This window comes from Melanotaenia boesemani, chromosome 5, assembly GCF_017639745.1.
Source record: "Melanotaenia boesemani isolate fMelBoe1 chromosome 5, fMelBoe1.pri, whole genome shotgun sequence".
NCBI classification, from domain to species: domain Eukaryota; kingdom Metazoa; phylum Chordata; class Actinopteri; order Atheriniformes; family Melanotaeniidae; genus Melanotaenia; species Melanotaenia boesemani.
Genome location: NC_055686.1, coordinates 38,463,061 through 38,485,534, shown reverse-complemented (window position 1 = coordinate 38,485,534; position 22,474 = coordinate 38,463,061). Strand labels below are relative to the sequence as shown.

Sequence of the window (22,474 nt, the reverse complement as noted above, 5' to 3'; positions counted from 1 at the left end):
AGACAGTTTTAACTGAATTAAACGGGAGGGAAGATGTAACCAGACTGGCTGAAATGTTTTCCTACTGACACATTATTAGACCAACTAGACAACAGGTGTGGAGGACAATATTAGCCTCTTCACGGGAGTCCTCTGTACAGGGGGCTGCATGCATCAGCAACTGACGGGGAACTCAGAAAAAGGCTCTACCGAGCTTTCCCACCCAAACAGAACACAGCTCAACACACACCTTAGAGCTTCTGCTCGGATCTCCAGTTCAAGTAAACCACACAAACAAGGTGCCATATGAAAGCAGAAACTGTCTCATTACAAATTCTGTAGCAGCAAAATAACAGCAACAAGAGGAAAGAAAAACGGAAGCTTCAATAGTGTTTTACTTTTGCTCTCCACATAAAATAAAGAAGAAGAAGAAGAACCACCTAAAAAAAGAAGAAGAAGAAAAAATCCATCTGTTCTCCCATGACTGCCTTTGTTTTAACAGAATCATGAAGGTCCTGGTAGTTTATATGAAGATGAAGCAGGTTTTATAGTGAAGTATTTGCTCTTTTTATGACATGCTATCTTGGGGTTCACTTCTTTCTGGGTTATCAAGGTGTTTCTAATGAGAAATTAGATGCTATCCCCTCGACTCTTCTGACCATTGCTAGAGGTGTCAGTCCGCAACATCAGCTGGTGTGTTGCTTCTCTCACTTTCTTAGCTTTTACTTTTGCACAGTTCCTCATCAGACTTTACTAATTCCTGGATTAACTGGGCTGCTATCCTCTAGTTTTCACTAGGAGGCCTTATGAAGAATTACAAAGCAGTTATTTGAAATATCCCCTTTGCTGCTGCGCCACACAGTCTAGTTCTCACTGGCTCAGTAAAAAATGTGTTTATGTTCTTGCAGAGCTAAACAGTGCATGTATGTGCCTCCACATGACAATTTTAACATACCAACACCTTAACCCATGATAAGGATGTCAGATTTAGAAAAGCTTGCCTCTATTTTTTAAGTGCATTTAACTGATTATTCCCTGGCACCATATCTTAGAAAAAAATTAAAAACTGTATTGCATGGAATTATCTTATGCACTGGATTAGTCTATAGCTTAAGGATTCATGATCAAATTTTATTGAATCAATGCACCAACTGACTATTGGAATAACACGCTTTAAAATACGGCTCATATTTGGCAAACAATCTCTTCTCAAGGCCTGGCAGCTTTTAAGGGCCTTTAAGTTCCGTTACATGACCTTTCCTTGTCATGGAAAATTTCCTCTTTATTTACTTACTTTATGACTGATAGATTTTACAGTCAGACTCTTTAAGTCCAGTAAAACAAGATAAAGATACACTGCATTACCTCTTGATGGTGGTCATGCCTGATTTTGGGAATGCCGCTACAGTCTTTGTACATGTCCACAGAAGGGTTTTTTGTCACAACACTTCTCAGAATTCATCACGTCCTCCAATAAAAACTGTTAATTGGTCATTTGTTTTAAACAATTAGATATGGTCATAAGGACTTTTTCTAAACCGGGGTGACCAGCTCCGTTCCTCAAGTTGACGTTTCAATTCTCCAACACACCTGATGAAATTAAATGGTTCCTATTTTACTGCTAAACTGATCTGCCTTCGGTAAAGTTACTTTGACCTTGATGGTTTTCCTCAACAGGGTAATGTCAACTTCTTCCCAACCATGTTGACCCATTAATCTCATTCTGATGTGCTACAGCAGGAAACTTCAAAAATCTGCAGGACAGCAGCCCCCAAGGACCAACTTCAGACACCTCTGCTCAAAACTATAGCCTCTACAGAAGGGAAATATGACTCATGCTTTTAGATGCGTTGGCACCCACAGTTTAACATCCAGAAACAGTTTTTCCGTTGTGGGTTTCATTCAATCAAAAACCCCTTTGTCTCTTTCTGGTTAGGTTTAGGCATGATAATTATTTGGTTGGGGTTAGTAATCAAAACTAATTGGTTGGGGATGTAAAACAATCATGACAAGGACTGAAAAATATTCTTTTTGCAATGCTGCTGTCACTTTAATCAACACTATTTTCCTGGTTGCTGTGGCGACATGTCCAAACGACACGCTGCTATTACACTTTCTCATTTTCTGTTTAGGTTGAGGCAGTTGCTTGTATTCAATCATGTGAATTTTTCTGGAATTTTCACATACTTCCAGAAAACAAAGATGTGGTGAAACAAACCAAAATGGCTAATGTTGTTCAAGGAAGATTTTATCTGAGTATTTTTTAAATTTGGATATGGCTTCATCCATATATCAAAAAAGTTGTGTGATAGCACAAATTCACATACACATACCAAGAAAGAGTTGATCTTTGAATTGGAGAAGTACCCATAAAATTATTTCCCTGCTATTTCCAACTCTATGGTGCACAGTTTGGTGTTTCTAAAGTGTTGTTGCTACATATGTTTAGTATAAGCAAACCGTGACTGGCTGTTTCACACTCTCACAGCCTTCAGTCTTCATAGAAGCCCAGCCTATGTTGTCTTCATCATGAAGATGGCTCAGGCATCCTGTTGAACAAAGCAAAAACATTAGCTCATGTTAAAATGAGCTCAACTCAGGCAATGCTGGCTTCTTATTCAGCAACCACAATCTGGATGAGCAAAATTTGAGGCAGCATTGGCTTTTGATCTCCTTGCCTGGTTTAATTTACCAGCAAAAGAGCAGAAACTAAGAGAGAAGGACCCTAACCAACTGAAAAAGTGATTTACAAACCTTTAACACAGTGATCATTGACTCCATTGAAAGGCCGCTTTTCTCAACGTCTTATTGTAAAATCATTGCCTCATTCTGTCTTTTTAATGGCTTCACCCTGGAGTAACCTTGATCATTTTCACGATTTTAGAAACTGGAACAACTAAAAATGGTGCTAAAGTCAGGCACGTCCACCACACGTCCACCACACATTCTCTGGTCTACAATCAGCCGCTGTAGGTTGACCATCACTTCCTGTTATGCACAGCTAATGAGGCAGATGTGATGTCACATGAATGCAAGCAGTAAAGTCCCTTGGTCAGTAATATTTCTAGATGGGTTTCTTTTTATGTCATACTCAAATCTTGCACTGAATCAGAAGGCTCTGATGAAAAGGTTGTAGAGCATCACACGCCTCCACACACCGATGCACCGCTACTGATCAACAGAGATGATAACGACAATGGAAAGTTGGTGTGTCCAAATCTTTGGCTTTCACTTTTCTTTGTGAAAGGATCCATTCGACATGCCTCATGCAGGTAGTGACGCGTCTGTCCTGCTTCCAAATGCTGCTCAGACTTGCTCCCCAAACCGAAAGAATCTGCACTTTGACTCCTCCAGATCTTGATCCACTGGCTGATTAGAGCTTAAATTTCAGCTCAGTCAATAGCTGAGTCTACACCAATAGAGAGCTACAGTACCAGGAGAGGCATCTGCATTAATAAGGCAAAGAGCGAGACATGTGCACACTAATACAGACACAAGGACAGAGGCAGACACACATATACAAGTGTACTAACAGTGCACACATACTGGCACCACTCAGTGCAATAGTAATTTGTTTACAGTTGATTAAATATTCATGCTGAATTAGCTCTGAGCCTGCCAACAGACACTTCATTTACACCGTGATTGCATCCCTTCCCAGCCTCCCTCTCCACCTGTGTTTGTTGTTTTTTGCTTTTTATTTTGGGGGGTTGATAGGTACCTGTCTGTAAGTAGCGTGGAGGAGGCATGTGCATGTTAAAAAGGCTGCCCGCACTCACACCTGATGAATCCCCCTGATGATCAGGTGATGGTGTTACTACGTTCATCCCTTTCCTCTGGTTGCCCTTGACAACAGTGAGAAGTAAAGGGGAAAAGGATGGAGATAAGGCAGAGAAAAATAAATAACTAAATATGATCCAATCGTTCTGGGGTCACATTATCAATGAGTTGAAATTTAGCACCCATAAAAAACCCAAAGAAACATCCTCTGATGTTCTGATTTATGCAACAAAATGTCCCCCCAAAAAGGCAAAGTTTGCTTTAAAATAAAAAAATTCAAACATCATTTCACTAGTTGATTTATTTACTTTAACATTAAGTTAAATTCCAGTTTAAATGAAAGCAGGTTGTATCTTATATTTCTTAGATAACACAATTTATTGATTCTCTCACATCCCGCACAGAGAGGGAAAAGAAACAGAAGCAGAATAGATCCCCATCTCTCTCTCTCTCTTTTTTTCTCCACACACACACATGCACTTTATCTCTCACACACACCTCCTTCAAGCTCTCCTGGGGAGCTGCTTACAGGCTGTCAAATTTCCTCTCTTCCCCATCCAACTGTTGCACAGCATGAGCAGAAACCAGAGCCGAGCAATAAAAGAAACAGAGCGATAATTAGCTGCTCTGTGTTGCGTATCAATCAGAGGGCAAATTACTGCACTGTTATCATTATTATCATCATGCAAGTACCAACGTACTGCTGCACACCCCAAGCTCATCTTTCACTTGTAAGCTAGGAATATATCTAGTGTTTATCTCCAGTAATGCGTAGCCGGCACACTGATGCAGCTGTTTGCAGTTGTAAATACAGAAATTCAAGTTTCATCACAGGAATAATTAGTTCCTTAAAAAGATCGCCGTGCCGTGACGTGGAGGTGTGTTTGATGGTTTAAGTGCATGCAGTGACGCCATCAGGTGATCCAGCTACTGTTACCTGACATCTCAGAAGGGAAATGCCAGTCCTAATCCTACTGTTATTCATGTTCTCACCCACAACAACCCCACCCCCCCCCCCCCCCCCCCCCCCCCCCCCCCCATCAAGATGAATCCACACTGCTGTTGAGGTCCAGGCTCTGGAGGAGGATTTTTCACTCACAGAGTGGCACAGAGTTTCACGTGGCATACCTCAGCCTGGAGACTATTTCTGATTACCTGATGGTTCAGATGCATCGCTCTGGTCCTGTGTTGTGTCTTTCCTGATATCCCCCACACCCCCTTCCTTCATGCTGTAATTAGATCAATGTTTAAGCTGCTTAACAAACAAAACAAAGACATTCCTCTGAAATGGTCTGTTAAACGCAGCAAATGTCAAAATGAAAAACTTGTAAAGACCCTCAAAGAGCCTGAAGAGTCTTTGCTCAAGGACCACTTTAAAATATTATGAGAAAGTCTGTCTGTTTAAGCAAAATATAAAGTGTTAGTCCTGAAGTGACTGTCGTCAGTACAAAAACATCTTAACATGCTGTTTCTAAAACATCTGTTAATTACCACAGTGTATAGAGTATATGCTTGTTTTCCCTTTTTTATTTGTAGAATTATTGAAATACTGCACCTAAGTATAATTTTAAACTATTTGCATTTACTACTGCTGCGTTTCTGGAGTAAATATCACCCTTTATAATTGATGACACCGACTCGGCAGCTTTCATTTTATTGAAAGTAGTTCGGCCACTTTTCAGGGTTTTTTAACAGCTCCAAAGCTATGATTTTTCCTTTTAATGAGTTTTCTTTTGTTTGTTTTTAAGGGACAGTGCATATTGATATACATATATAATGTAAATATGCAGGATTATAGCAAAGCTAATTTCCATTCTTAGTCGCCAACACAATAAAATAACAATAAGAATAATAATGGAAGGAGATCGAGGTGCATAATAATAAGAATAACAAAAAGGAGATAACAAAATGTAATAAATTGCTCATGTTTTCATTTCAATAAATGTTCAACTGATCTCATGTCAATAATCAAAGATTAGAAAAAAAAAGAAAGAAAAAATAGACATGTTTTCTCTTTGTTACTCTCCATTAATAATGTAATGAAAATTTTACTGGACATATTCTTCTTTACTTATTCCACTTATAATAGTTTGTTTTTACATTCCAGACCTTTTTCACCAGAATTTTTCTTCTTTGTACAGCAGCCGCTCATAATGACGTCCCTCTAACATGTTTTCAGCTCGTTCACCTTTGTGTTTGCAGACATGATTCTGGCCCCAATTGAATTTAAAACTCTATCAATTTACCTTTGAAAATGTTTTTCCAGGGGCAGCAATGTCTGGTTTTACATCTTCTTTAAGTAAATTTTTTTCAAGTTTGATTTCATCGTATCACTTCAGGCTGCTGAAACACACTTTCCCTTCCCTTCTTCCCAACTCGTCACTGAAAATTCTAACACACACAAACATGAGGGGCTTTGTTGTCCCACTCCCACTCAGATCTTAATTGTTTTAGGCCTGATCTGTTCATGAACGTGGGGGTTCACAGATTTGGCAAAGCACCAGTATGCTTTGAAAAAGGTCATAAAAGCCCATTAATGGGTCATGGGAGCATTATCTCAATCGATCTGAAATCGATCCGGAGCATATTGATTTAGGTAATTAGAGAAATAGGGGGGAGATAAATGAAAAGACGAATGGGGCAGCAGTTGTTTCTAGATCTTTATTAATCTGGGATGGAGCTAGTCACACTCAGTGTTGTGTCTTAAGCTGATTGCAGCCCCCATGATATGATGAGTGCAGCTCATTAGCTGTGTAAAGTCTCCCCCCTCTGTCATTGCATGCTGCATGTGTAACTATGCTGCCACCTAGTGATTTATCCCATTAAGAGAGACGATGAAGAAAACGAGTTGGGGTTGTGCATGAATAGATTCAGCATGAAATGGGAATGAGAAAGACATAATTTGGAAAATACAAAGGAACTGAGTGTCTGATTATTTGAGGGATGATAAGCAGTGATGGAGTCAAACATGAGCCCTTTAAGAGCATAAATTATTCAGGCATAGCCTGCCTTTTCCACTTTGATCTGTGGGATAAGGGTAAACATTGGTAACACTAATTAAGCAGAGGCAAAGAGGAGGGAGTGAAACAGAAAGATGGAGAATAGAAAACCAGTGAGAGACTGGGGTGAAAATCAGACTGAAAGACACAGAGTCCTTCCATAAAACAGGGTTGATGAGAGAGGAATTAAGGAGAAGACAGCAACAAGGAGGGAGAATATTTTCTTTATTCGTCGTCACGTTTGGCTCGGTTATTTCTGACACCAGGAAGTTCAATTAAGACCCCCTCGCTTTACCACTGGTGACATAAACCTTAGTTTTTGCAGATAAATGATGCACTCTAACCCTTATGATAATACGAGTTTATTTACAATACTAAATTAAAACAAAGTAAACTAAACAGGAAATAAGGCCTTCAGTATACATAAAATAAGTATCCCCCAAAAGAAAGAACTCAGATTCCAATACTACTTTACAGCTCAAAACATAAACAAGAAATGTAACTAAAGGTGTCCTGCACACAGGTTTAAAGCCACTACTGGCACTTAACAGTTACCCTAAAGAAACCATAAAGAAAGACAGCTGGGGTGAAGTACTGTGTCTTACAAAACACAACCAAAAAGCTTTTCAGCCAACCAAAAGACAACTAAAGACAGTAATTTATCTACAACGGCTAACAAATACCCACACAGGGTAGCACACAGCAATACAGCCAAGAGTTCAATTCCAAGTGGCGAGCTGTATGTCAAACTATGGTCAATCTACAGAGCTGCCTCCAACCATCGCAGTCCACAATATTTGAAGGAGACAAGTTGTCCTGATTGGCCAGTCACCAAAGGTCCAGAACAGCTGGCGACCAATCCCCTTGGAGGAGGGTGGGTCTAAAGAAGCAAGTCCCACAGCCAATCATCTGGAAGCACTGACAAGGTCATATTTGCATAAACTGCTTCAGGCTGACGGCCTGGGGCCGTAACAGTAGCCATACATGGTCAACTTAACAAATGAAAGTGTAGAAATGTATCAATTAAAACACATCTTTGTTGTGAATACAAATAAAACTGAAGTGAACTGAATTGGGCTCATTTACATAATCCATTACAACAGCCACATAAACTCAGGACAAAAAAAGATGTAGAGAACTACTCCACAAAAACCGGATTGAGAAAAAATATTGTGGCAAGGAAGGCATAGAATGGAGCAAAGACAAAATGATGGGGAGAAAACCAAGAGTCGAGAAGAAAATAAAGAGTAAAGAGACCACTACCCCTCTGTTATCCACTGAAGCTATAAATACCATTGTGAAATAAATAGACCAGCAACATTTGAGTCATCTGCCATTTGAAGTCCATTGCCGCTTTGAACAGCCACACTGAGCCACAAGTGCCAGACTACACGTCAAACATAAGTGCTCTGACGAAATATTACAGGTGAACATTGTGGGGGGGAAAAATGGGTTAGTGCAGTGTGAGTGCAATTTAGGAGTCAATAACGTGAGTAGCAGCAAACACAAGGGAGCAGAGATGGACATAATCCATCCACAGACAGACACACAGGAGGAAACACAAAGCAGCCATTGTCTGTTTGATTGGCCCAGCTCTTCACCATATTGGTTTCCATGAGAACACAAGACTGATCAAGCAGACAAGTGGTAACCTCAAAGAGCACAGCAACACGTCCTTTTAGCTTTTACAACCAGGCTTAATACAGAGCACGCAAACACAGAGCTGTTAATGAAGCGACATGCTGGGTTGAGTTCATTAAAACACCCATCATCTCTATCTGTCACTGGAATTAAGACACTGCTGCAGAATGCAACACTGAAGAGAAATAACTCAGGGTTCAGTACTGATAAAGGTCAGAAGTGGAAACAGTAGCTTCTAATTCTGTGGTGTAATGTGGGTATGTTCTGAGCCTTTTAGCATACTGCTGACGTACTCTGCTTGTTTCAATAGCAACTATTTCACTAACTTTGCAGATGGCACCACAAGAGGAAAAGAGGTGGAGCAGCTGGTAACGTTGTGCTCAACATGTAATTTTGAACAAGGACAAGGTATTAGACTTTAGGTGAATTGTGAATCTCTGGTTACCTGCACCATCTCCCACAACTCCAAGTTGGAGGGGACCCCCATTACCAAGTTTCTGGGGTTACATTTGTTGTCATTAAGAAGGCCCAATAGTGCAAAGGTTTAAGCTTTCATCATTTTTCCTGAAATTGGAGAAGATAGTGTACTTAGAGTTATAACCCTTTCTTTGTGGGCAGGGTATCCTGGAAGTGTTCCAGTCTGGATTTAAGACCCTTCATGGCACAGAGCTGACACTGTTGAGGGTTTGTAACTACATTTTTTGACATACGACTCTGGCAACGATGTAATCTTTGTCTTGCTGGAATTAACTGCTGCTTTTGATGCAGTAGACCACAGTCCCTCATCTCATGCAGTGGTTTAGGTCCTATATGGCTGATAGAACCTTTCCTGTAAAACTAACTGGGTTTAAATACCACCATGCTCCTCTGTTGTGGGATCCCCCAGGGTTTTATTTCAGGGTCTTTGCTTTTCTCACTGTATTTTCTTCCTTTAGGGTCTATTCTCAGAAAATATGACATCTCTTTTGATTGTTATGCAGACGACTGCCAAATTTGAGTACCATTAAGGTGTAGAGATGCTTGGATAATTAAACCTCTTTAAGCTTGTCTTAAAGCATGGATGGCCCTAAACCTTTTAAATTTCAATGAAAATAAGATAGAGATGATTGTATTTGGACCTAGACCCCTCCTGCTGAGCTCGGTCCTTGAGCCATGTATATTATGTGTACAAATGTGCTATTGTTCACTTTATTTGTTAATGTTTGCTATAGATATTTGATTCTGTAATGTAAGTTGTAGGTGTAGTGATTTGTCTCGGGGTGAACACCATAGAACCCCAGCTGTGTTAGTGTACTGATGACGATATTGCTAATGACCCTGAGAGTCTGCACGGTGCTGCTAACTGGTGCATAGTTGCTAGACGGCTGCAAGAGAGTTAGCTCGCAGGAATACTGCTATCTACTCCACATGTTTGTGTGTCAGTGACAAGTAAGCTGTTAATTCCATATGCTTGTTCCAGGTAGGGTAGGAGATCCTAGGAAAAAAGGTTCGAGCAAGCTACGTTTTGAAAATACACAATTCAAAAATCCAAAACCCTTTCTTCAGACTTCCCCCTGAAGCCACACCTATAAAAAAATGCTAGGCTTGTTCCCAAAGGTTCTCAAGGACTGGGCAGCTTCGATTCACTAACACTCTGCTCTTGCTCCGCGCTGTCAAATTTTTTTCTTGGAAGTAGCCTTGCCCCCCAAATTTTTTCTTTTCCGACTCAGTATAGGCACCTTTTCTGCCATAATGACCCTTATGTTTAAGTGTGTACTGTATTTTGATGTAGTAAGTTAGCTAAGCTCTGGCTCTCACTTTGTTGCCTCTGCAAGTGCTCCAAGCCTCTGCTTTTATTATTTATTTATTTATTTTTTGTGTTAGAGCATTTAATTAATTGGTGGCAGTTGGGGTGTGAAGGGAATTTTAATCAATATAGTAAAACAACTCTCCTGGAAAACATTTAAGGTAGGGCTGGACGATATGGCCAAAACTTTTATCACAATATATTTCTTAATTTCGGTCAATACGATATAATTCCGATATCGATATAAACAAAAAAGTCTCAGAAAAATGCCAAAAATGCTACAACAGATGCTGTAAAACTAAAAATTATTTTGCCAAGTCTATGAAACTCCTCCAGTATAACATTTTAGAAATAAAAACTGTACAATAAATTAATGTTAACCTTTTATTTGTATTAGCAAGGCTAAATTAGCCTTCAAACAAAGAAATTTTAAATCACCATCAAAGGTCAAATAAAACTTTTACCTTTCTCAATATTAATATCTTTAACTTTAAACTACAGCACAGGCTTATTATGTCATTCTTAAAGATTTTAACAACAGTGCTTCAACTGTTTTCATTTAAAATAATATTTTAATTAGTCTGGAACATGTCAACACTTTTTATGTTTTTAATTATTTTTGTCCACACTCTTCATTAATAGACGTTAATATCTGACGGTAAACCAGCGCGGGATCCTCCAGCAGCAGCTTTGTACGTTTCACTTCCAGCCTGGTGATGAAACAGCTGATCTCCTGCTCTGATGCAGCAGCTGCTGCGTGAGGACAAGTCTGCGTAACACCGGGTCCTCTTTGAGAAATGTAAAACTACGTTACAGTCCCCAAAAGTCTCCAATAATACCAGAAAAAGTCACTAGAGGGGAGTGAAAACGAACAGGACACAACTGCTGCTGGGCCTGGCCGGGCTCATTGGTCAGCTCTGTGTCTGTGGTGTACGTCATCACTTACGTAGCCACTGTGTTGAAACGCTGTAATCATATACTGTATGTATCTCAAAATGTTTTCAAAACTCATATCTCCATTTTTGAATAAAAGTATATTGCGATATATATTGATATTAAATTATTGTCCAGCCCTACTTTTTAATGTTTTATATGTGGGAAAATGCTTGTATTCACTGTCATTTGCAATGTGAGTTGTGGCTAATGGAAGCTACTCATGCTAGCCAGCAGACACATGGAGCTCGGCTTTATTTTGGCCTGAATTATATTTTTTTCTGCAGATATTGTGTGGAATTAAGTCAGTAGCTAACTGAGTACTGTCTGGCTAAGCTTAAATATATATCTGTTCATATCTCAGTTGTGTACCATATAAGACAGCATGTTATAAGCAATTGTAATATTTGTTTTTGTTATTTGCATTCTGTTTACTTACAGATAAAACACACACAGACACACGCGCAAACCACACGCACATGCACCCATATCCACCCACTCTGAAAAGATGCCCATGGATGAAATACAGACCAGTTGAATCAACTGTCTTGTCTCATCATTTCTTCACCAATCACCTTCATCCATGCCTACAGTCACACAGCTAAAGAGACGTCCTGGCCTCAAGTAGTGTTCTGGCTGACAACCTATGAGAGGGGTGATAATTACATCTGGCACCTTACAGTTCTTAGCACCTCAGCTACCTCGTCTACATTATGCCTACATGTTTCAATGTTGGTTTTAATAGACATGGATTGGTTGATATCCTGTATTTGACTGTCTAAGGACAGTCAAATCAACGCCACAATTAAGTCATATTTTTATCATTTAAGAAAGGTGGCAAAGATTCAACCTTTTCTTTCTAGGCAGTAGTTGGAAATGGAAATTCATGCCTTTGTATCATCATGGCTGCATTACTGTAATTCCTGCTGTTTTGGTGTAAGTCAGTCCTAACTCGCACGTCTGCAACTAGTTCAGAACACCACTGCATGGCAGTGACAGAAATCTGAAAAAGAGTGTTTGTTCTATTGTTCAGCACTTTGGGCAACTGCTATATAAATAAACTTGAACTTTAACTTGAGAACACATCACACCTGTCCTGGCATTGCTCCACTAGCTGCTTGTACACATTAGAGTTTATTTAGAAGTCCTTCTGTTTGCTTTGAACGTTTTAAATAGTGTTGCCCCAAGACCATTTACATGTCCCACTCAACCCTCAGGTCAGCTGGCGACACGCTCCTGGTCGTCCCATGTTTAAAAGCAGAAGTGCGGAGGAGACTGGTCCTTCCCTATCGGTGTGTCTAAATATGGAACAATTTGCCTTTTCATAGTCGATTAAAGCCCGCCTTAAAACTCACTTTTATTGGCCTTCAACTGCTCTTGAGACTTAATCTTACTTAGCTTTTTTTATTGTTTATATACTTAATGTTATATAACTTTTATTCTTTGTACTGAATTTTATTTATCTTATTTAATTTTTATGCTTTTATTTGATCTCTGATGTACAGCATTTTGTTTCAGCTGTGTCTGAAGTTAAAGCACTTTATATACAAAGTCATGGTGATAATGATGATGAAAGGTCAACTTCCACATCCCAGTCATGACCGTGTTTAACGGCAGCCCTACCGAGAGTTTTTATTAACTGTTTTGCTTAATGCACAGCTGAAGAGGGACATGAACTAAACAAAACTACCAAAAACAAATAAAACCAAACAAGCAAACATTGGTGCCTGTCTGCAGGACATCTACACAAAGCACCACCTGAGCTGAGTAGACTGTATCGTAAAGGACTCATTTCATCTCTTTCATGATACAGAGACATCATAACAAGAACTGCTCAGATAGTAAACAACTTCTTTCTTACAGCAGTCAGGGGATGTGACTCTAGTGGTGGATTTAGTTTTTATATGACTTATATTAACTGATAAATAAAAAATCCATTTATTTCAGTGAATGCTTTTTACGTCTTTAGTATCATAATTCAAGTGCAGAGTAATCTGATAGACTTCAGTAATAACCCCCCACTGTCTGAGATAGAAGGCATGAGGTTAGTCAACTGTTCTGAGAGGTGAAGTCACTTATACACGACACATGTAGAGAGAAAGTTGACAAAAGGAGGAAGTATAAGAGCATATTTTACCTCAAATCAAAAGCTCTTTAGTTTTTAAACCTAACAAAGTATTTAATTTGCCTTAATCAAATCGAGTGGTTTACACAGGTTTGTTAACAGCTAGCTTACTCGCTGACATTTATCTCATTAATCAATCAATCAGACATGTCAGTGGGCTTGGTTTACAATCAATAACAGCACAGGCAATAGCACTCTTCTGTTCACATGAATCAGACACCCTATGATGCTGTTAGCCAACAATTTCTCAAAATATCAGGATAAGAACAACATAAAACATGATTTGTATTCATTCAACATTGAACCCGGCTGTGGGAACGCAATGAGCTGACATTTTATAAACCATATCCACGCCCTAACAGTCCCATCCTGACCAACACCCGTTGGTGGACATGAGGCTAAACAATCCATCTTCCCAGGTTTTTAAGCTCTTCAGGTTCAAAGAACAGAGGTTTCCCAATATTCTGTACAGGCATTACAGGCAGGTTTTATACAATAGTCAACAATGGTAGTTCTTTTTCTAACTTCGCTCGGTGTTTCACTATGGGAAATCGCCTTGGCGTGACCAACCACGGAAGCTCCAATGACATCACGTCTGTCAGTGACAGACCGGTCAAGCCGTGCCCGAGGCCCAGCCCCCTCATATTAACACGGCCGACCGACCCCTCCTACTCATTCTCGCTTTCTTCCCGTGAGAAACTACTCGCTCCCTCAGCGCGTTCCAGGCTACATGGTTAGCTGCTTAACAGTTCACAGGCGTCCCGTCAAGGAGTACGTTGCCGAACGCAGTTTCTACCTAGTCAGGATTGTGCCGAGTAAGTACTTCGTAGGAAGTAATCAGTTTAGCTGCGCAGTAAAGAGCAGTGTCCGCGTCAGGGTGAGCTGTTCCCTTGGCGAACCGGCGTAATTGCTCGGTTGTAGCACTAGCGTGTGTCTGTGTAGCTAAAGCTAACACGTCAAGGCGGGCTGAAGTGGTAGCAGTTCGGTGACTCGAATTAAGCTAACGTGTCACGACGAGCTAACTCGTACAGCTGCTGATAGCTAGGTTTTAGCATTGCTGCTAGCGTCAGCGTGGATACAGGCTAACATGTTGTGACGAGTCTAGTCCTTTAACCTGTCTTGGCCTATTTCCCCTTTCCTTTAGTATGTCTAGGGATGTCACCCCCGCCAAAGGGTCGGAGCCCAAGGCCAAGGAGGTTGTATCCCGCCCGTGTCCTGCGTCATGTGGTTCGACCATCTCGAGCAGGGACCCTCACCCGATGTGCATAGCGTGCATGGGCCCTAAACACGCCCAGGCTTCGCTGGCTGACCCACAATCATGTTCTCACTGTGCTTCAATGCCTGAGAAAATTTTGGAAAGGAGGTTGAGAGTAGCTGTGGCTAACAGTCAGGACCCCTGTCTGGCAGCCGCCACTCCCAAGCCCGACGTCCATCAGCCGCGAGTCTCTACGAGCTGGGCGGACATGATGGACACTGAATCCCAGGTTATGCCCCCGTTGTTCAATGACCTAGATCATGGGGAGCTGGGTGTTGAGGACGCAGAGTGTGATGCTGACTCTGACCTCCTCGACATGGTGGATATGGAGGAAGAAGAGGATGACGATTCTTTTCCACCCCAACAGTCGAGGCCACCTAGCGGTGCCGAGGCTGCTCCACCGATGGACAGCGACTTGTATGAAGTCTGTAAGCGTGCTGCTGCCAAACTGGGAATTGCATGGCCTGCAGCCCAGGGTGCAGAGGGGACAGAGCTGGACCTGTATGATGGTAAGAGGCTCCCGCCGGCTCAGCCTCCACCCAAACAGCTCTTACCAGAAGTGCCAGCCTGTATGAAGGAGATGAACCGTTACTGGCCATCCCCTTTCAAGAGCAAGCTCCCAACCAAGGGCTGTTCCAAGCTGGAGATTCAGGGGCTGAGTGAGCTGGGTCTGGCTGGACCCCCAGCAGTGGAGCCTTCAGTGGCATACCACCTACATCCTAACCGCAGGTCAGTTTCAGCCTCATCCAGCGTTTCTCTGCCCAGTAAATCAGATCGCCTCACCACGTCTATTTACCAGAGGATGTATAAGTATGCAGCTCAGTCAGTGTGCTCCCTCAACGCTGTCACACTGCTGTCAGCGTACAAGGCTGAGATTCTGGAGGAGATGGGTCGCCAGCTGGATTCCCAGACTCCCAACCCCCTCCTTTGGGATGAAATATGCGTGGTGAATGATCTCCTCCTACGCTCCTCCAGGGGAGCAGTGCAGGGATGTGGCAGCATCATGGGGCTAGCAGTCACAGATGAGAGAGCCCTGTGGCTGAATTTGTCTGGTTTAAGTGATTCTCAGAAGGCTGAGATCATGGATGCAGCATATGACCCCACCAAAGGTCTTTTTGGCCCTGTGCTGGAGAGGATGAAGGAAACCAGCACGTGCAGGAAGCAGGAGGGAGAAGCTTTTGACCTCTGCTTACCGCGCAAACCCCAGCCTCGCCCACCTCAGCCTCCCAGTGCTAGCTTTGCAGCATCAGCAGCGAGGAGGAAATCCGGCAGCACCAGGATGTAGAAGCCTGGGCCAGCACAGCAGGCAGGCCACCAGCCCAAGGCAGAGGGCTCAAAGCCTTGGAGAAAACACTCCTTTGCAGCAGTGGCTGCCAGGAACAGGCCATCTTCCCACCCCGGGGAAGGGAAGAAGAAGCGTGCAACCTAGCACAGCCTCCTCAGCTTTTTCTTCCTCCACCCAAAAGAAGGAGGGAGGAACACAGTCCCTTAGTTCTAAGTTTGGAGGCTCCCATTGTTCCAGGTTCTTCAGGAGCCCTCCTTCAGTCTCTCTCCTCACAAATGATGGGAGTGAAGACTCAAGGGCAGGTTACACAGTGTCACCAAGCACTCATTCAGTGTCACCAAATGTCTCCAAGGTTTCTGTTAGTGCCACCAAACACTTTACAGCACCTTTGTTCTATTAAAGAATGCATTTCTGCATCCAAGCAAGTTGCCGAGGGCAGAATGCTCCCCAAAAATAAAAAACACAAAAATAATCGAACTGAAAAGGGAACCCCGCCTGGGTCCGCTGTCCCCAGAAGGGGGAGCTCACTCTCCTCCGGCGGAGAGCTCTCGCCGTCGCGGAGTGGTGACGTCACTCGAGGGCGACGACATGGGACCTCTGGCTTCTCGGGGGGAGAGGTGGCGCACATGCGCAGTTCACTCTTGGGTGTTGTCAACGGTTGCCAAGGGTTACAGACTGCAGTTTGCTATGAAACCACCCAAATTCAACGGTGTGTTAGCTTCTGTAGCAAACGGAGCGTTGGCTCATGTTCTGGAAGAAGAGATTGTGTCGTTATTAAACAAACACGCAATCAGAGTGGTTCAGAGCGTAGAAATACATCAGGGCTTTTATTCCCGGTACTTCCTCATTCCAAAGAAGGGAGGCTCATCCCTGCAGCCTATTCTGGACCTCCGTGTATTGAACAAACACTTAAGAAAATACACGTTCAGAATGCTAACACACAAAGTGCTCTGCCGCTCGGTTCGTCCAAACGACTGGTTTGTGACGATCGATTTAGCAGATGAGTATTTTCACATTGCCATTTATCCAGCACACAGGAAATTCCTCAGGTTCGCCTATCAAGAGGCGGCCTACGAGTTTCAGACAATCCCTTTCTGCCTTTCGTTAGCTCCAAGGGTATTCAGCAAGTATGTGAAAGCAGTGCTGTTTCCTCTGAGGAACAACGGCATCAGGATATTTTTGTACATAGACGACTATCTCATTTGCTCTCACTCTCGGGAACAGGTGATCAAAGATTCCGTTACGGTGCTGAATCACCTCAAAGACCTCGGTTTCAGAATAAACGAGGCAAAGAGTTTCCTGGAGCCGGCACAATGCACAGAGTATTTAGGGCTCAGTATAGACTCCCTCTCGTATCGCGTCAGGCTATCGGAGGCGAGGGTGACGGCATTCAGTCAGTGTCTCGTGCTTTTTCAGCTGGGGAAAGTAGTGAGTTTCAGACTATGCCTACGGCTTCTCGGACTCATGGCGTCCGTGATATTTGTGGTGCAGCTGGGGCTGCTTATGATGAGGGAGCTTCAGCGATGTGTGGCATCTCTGCATTTGAGCTCTCAGCGTCATCTGCACCGCAGAGTGAGGATAACGGCGCAGTGCATTTCAGCACTCCCGCCGTTGAGAGACCCGACGATGTTAACGTCGGGCATACCTCTGGGGGCAGTGTCGTCCAGGGTAACCATGACGACGGACGCTTCTCTTTCGGGGTGGGGTGCGGCGCTTCTGGGCAGGACAGCCAACGGCGTGTGGCCCCAGCGGATGGCGCAACTTCACATAAATGTTCTGGAGATGCATGCAGTGTTTTTGGCACTCAAACATTTTCTGCCCCATCTTTACGGCCGTCATGTCTTAGTGAAAACAGACAACTCCACTGTGGTAGCTTATATCAACCGCCAGGGAGGCACACGGTCTCTGCAGCTGCACAGGTTAGCTCAGAAGTTAATTGTGTGGAGCAGTACAAGGTTCCTGTCCCTCAGAGCGACCCATGTAGCTGGGATTCTGAACAGGGGAGCGGACCTTTTGTCCAGGGGGAACCCGCTGTATGGAGAGTGGAGGCTCCACCCACATGTGGTGGCACAGATTTGGCAGAGATACGGCCAGGCAGACGTAGATCTCTTCGCCTCTCGGGAAAACACTCACTGCCCACTGTTCTTCTCTCTGTCGGACGTGAGCGCACCTCTGGGCGTCGACGCTCTGGCCCACCAGTGGGCAGATGCTCTGCTGTATGCCTTTCCGCCTCTCAGCCTGATTTCTCCGACTCTGGCCAGAGTGCGGGAGCAGGGGCTAACACTGATTTTGGTGGCTCCTCGGTGGCCGTCCAAACACTGGATAGCAGAGATAATACAGCTTCTGGCAGGCAAACCATGGCCACTCCCCATACGCAGGGATCTTCTCTCCCAGGCCCGGGGCGAGATTTATCACCCTCATCCAGACCGTCTGTCTCTTTGGGCCTGGCCAGTGAGAGGTGGAACCTGAATGCTGGGGGCCTGCCTCCAGAGGTCATTGACACTATTCAGAATGCTAGGGCTTCCTCCACCCGCTCCCTTTACAGTGGTAAATGGCAGATTTTTGAGGATTGGTGCCAGCCTAGGGGCATTATCCCTTTTCAGTGTTCAGTGGTGGAATTGCTCTGTTTCCTACAGGAATTGTTGGATAAAGGAAAGGCTTTCTCCACAATTAAGGTTTATTTGGCAGCAATTTCAGCTTGTCATGTGGGTTTTGGTGATAAGTCGGCGGGGCAGCACCCTTTGGTGTGCCGCTTCATGAAGGGGGCCCACCTCAAGCTCCCAGTGTCTAGGCCACTGGTGCCATTGTGGGATTTGTCGCTGGTGCTGGACGCCCTTTCTAACCACCCTTTCGAGCCCATGGAGGCAGTAGGGTTGAAATTTCTTTCGATTAAGACAGGTTTGCTTCTGGCTCTGACCACTGCAAAGCGGATGAGTGACTTACAGGCTTTGTCAGTCCATCCTTCTTGTTTACAGTTAGCCCCTGGGCGGGCAAAGGTGCACTTACAACCTAATCCGGCATTTGTGCCTAAGGTGATGGGGCATTCTTACAGATGTCCGTCTGTGGAGCTGGTGGCTTTTCACCCTTCACCATTTTCTTCGGAGGAGGACGAGCGGCTTCATACCCTGTGCCCTGTGCGGGCTCTGGGGGTGTATGTGGATAGGACAGCTGGGTTCAGGAGAACCGATCAGTTGTTTGTGTCTTGGGCCACTCCTCATAAGGGTAAGCCGTTGTCTCGTCAGAGACTGTCACACTGGATAGTGGAGGCCATTTCTGTTGCTTACAGATGTAAGGGCTCCCAGCCTCCTCAGGGGGTGAGAGCCCACTCTACTAGAAGCATGGCTTCATCGTGGGCCTTATTCAGAGGAGTGTCAGTTCAGGACATTTGCACAGCAGCAAGTTGGGCAACACCTCACACGTTTGTGCGTTTTTATAGGCTCAATGTTGTTCGTCAGTCACTGTCTCACGCTGTGCTGGAGGCAGGTGTTGCTGATCTAGGGTAAAGGTCTCTCTTTACTCATTGAAGTTCACGGCGTCAGGGAGCTGATGCAATTCGGGAGTGGGCTATATCTCCCATAGTGAAACACTGAGCGAAGTTAGAAAAAGAACGTAGGGTTACTTGCGTAACTCCTGGTTCTTTGATAACAGAGTGAGGTGTTTCACCAACACTTCCCTCCTTGCAGGGCACGGAAAGAAACCTGCTTAGAATGAGTAGGAGGGGTCGGTCGGCCGTGTTAATATGAGGGGGCGGGGCCCCGGGCACGGCTTGACCGGTCTGTCACTGACAGACGTGATGTCATTGGAGCTTCCGTGGTTGGTCACGCCAAGGCGATTTCACATAGTGAAACACCTCACTCCGTTATCAAAGAACCAGGAGTTACGCAAGTAACCCTACGTTTTTAAAAGGTTAGAAATAAATTAAAAATAGCAAAACAAAAGAAAATAAAAACTTCTTTGTGAAGGATATGAGGACCTGGTATGAACGTTTTCATTCCGATCTTGTGTACCCTCAGATGAGCTTTACACCCTTCACAACTCCAAATGACTTGTAATTATTTCAGAGTGGGGCTTTCTCCTGAGAACAACTTTGACTGTGTTGTCTGGTTGGTTGAATTTCCAGAGGCTTACTGATCCGACAGACACCAGATTAACTTTGACGTGTTTGAGCATGGCAACACCCCAAATGTAGTTGTATTTGTTTAAGCCAGAACAGAAGATGAAGATGTACAGCACGGCGAGCCTCCACAGCAAAGGTTATAGCAGGACGTAAAAATGCTCATTATCTGCAGAGATGTTCCATAATACAACACAAGAGAATGGATTACGATGTCTTTCGGTTCCTTGCCGTATATACAGTATTTATTTATTTATTTATTTATTTATTTATTTTGAATACGATCATGTGAAGAGGTGCAAATCTGGGAAGCATGGTAAAACAATAACTGAGGCAGAAAATATCTTCTAGAAAAAGTAATGGTTCTTATGTTCTCCTCCATTGTTTTCGGAGGCTAAGCAGCTTAAGGCTTCTCTCGTAACATATGAACTTTGTGGGGTAAATGCAAACTATGCTTGCTTATGTGATTAACTCCATGTTTCTGAGCAGTTGTAGAAGCAACTAGTGAATAGTTTTCGTTGCCCAGTAGCCTGGTACTAAATACATGGAGGGTATGCCTGTAATTTATTGGCATAAAAAACAGAATTATGTATCGTTCTGCACCTCATCCCCTGACGGACACTTGAACTTCTGCTAGATGTTGACATTTTCACATTTATGACTCTCCGCAGTGTCCGTAGTTATAATAACGTGCTTAAACGTGAGGTTCCAATAGAGCTCTACTCGGTTGCTTGCATTACATTAGCGCACTACTAGACGTGAGTCTTACACACTTGGGGCTTTAAGTATGAGGAGGAGACTTATATCCATAAAACGTCTGATGGCTGGAAATTTACTGTCAATTAATGTTGCCTGAATGCATATAGCAGTACTTTTAATGCTGTTAATTATGATTAATCGTAGAAAATCACATGATTATTTGTTATAAAAAATTGTTGTAAATACAATATTTCAAAATGTTCAGACCTGCAGTTAAAGCACATTAATGTGACGTATTAATGGAATTTTATTCTGGATCAGCAGCTGAAAAGTTAATACTTGACCTGCACCCATGACATCGCATCTCCCAGCATTACAAAGCTAATGTTCAGATTCATTTATGAGATTATTAACCTATTATTATTATTAAGACATAAAGAAGTAGGGAAGACATTTACTGTATTCAGCAAAATGATCACATGAATGTGCCAAACAACAGTCCAAGTGTGTGTATCACCCTGAACAATAAAGGCATGAATCCAAGGAAGAAACAGTGCTGAAGTATGTGATAATTCCTCATTTTTTCTATGTTGGAATTGTTTTGAAAGGGAAAACACCCATAAGGTCTCAGTAAAAATATTTTTAGATCCTGAATGTCTCAGTCTTTATCTACTATGCAACATTAGTACCATGTAGGCTTCTTTTGTTTTAGTAGCAAAAATCAAAAGTTAATTAATGTGGAATAAGTATTACTTCTCTTCATCAGTCTTAGATGATGAGAGACTGAGTTTAGCTTCAATTACAGGAAAGTGATAAATAAAAGAATTAACAGAGTACCATGCAAAAGTCTTGATCCACTGTTTCTCTATATTTTGCTTCCAAGGAGCCAGATTTCATTGTTATCTTTTAAAGTGGTTTTTGGAAATTAGATCTACAGGTTTTCTGAAGGTCTTTCAAAGTTTTTTCTTTGGACATTGACTGTTTTTTTTTGTTTGTTTCTTTTTTTTTTTTTTGTTGTTGTTTTTTACTAATTAACTGACAAAAATTTGTAGCTGATCATTCTCAAACAATCCACAGACCTACAAATTATACCAACACAACAAGGTTTTCAAACCTGTCTTAAATCTACACAGAACCACATTTTCCTGGTTTTTATGAAGAAATTAGATATTAGGTTAGTTGTTAGAAGAAATTAGGTTAATTATTAGGTTCCCAAATAAGCAGAAGAACTGGGTGGAAATTGTTGGCACCAGTTCTTATGGAGTAAAGAATTCTAGACCTCAACATTATTGGAACATGAACTTGACAGAGAACAGAAAAAAGGAAGCTAAAATCTCTCAGGAGAACTAGAAAAGTAGTCCAGAAGACTAATAAAGACAATCATGCTTTTAATTTCCTTCTTTAAGTGCACCTTGCTTTTCCCAGGTTGGACCTTGTTTTACCTTCAGAGTCACCTTAATTCTTGGTGTCATAGATTCAACCAGGTGGTGGAAACCGTCCTCAGAGGTTTTCTCCATATTGACATGACAGCATCACACAGTTGCTGCAGGTTTGTCGGCTGCATCCATGACGAGTCTCCCGTTCCACCACATCCCAAAGCTGCTCTACTGGACTGAGATCTGGTGGCTGTGGAGGCCGTTGGAGTCCAGTGAACTCATCATCATGTTCTAGAAAGCAGGTGGAGATGATTCGAGCTTGGTGGTAAAAAAAAAGTACATAAATGTAAACAACACATATAAAGACAATCACACCAACATGTTTACAACACCGCCCTGCCACTGTGACGTTTCTCATTAAATATGAAATAACCCAGTCAGCTGTTCCTTGCACATAAAAAAACACAGACACCCCCCCTGAAGTTGCCCCCTCTGTTTCCTC

At 42.8% G+C, this 22,474-nt stretch overlaps 1 pseudogene; it reads left to right on the top strand.

Moving 5' to 3' along the window:
• Positions 1–16,203: 16,203 nt before the first annotated feature.
• LOC121640825 lies at positions 16,204–18,674 on the top strand (annotated as a pseudogene).
• The last annotated feature ends 3,800 nt before the right edge of the window (positions 18,675–22,474 follow it).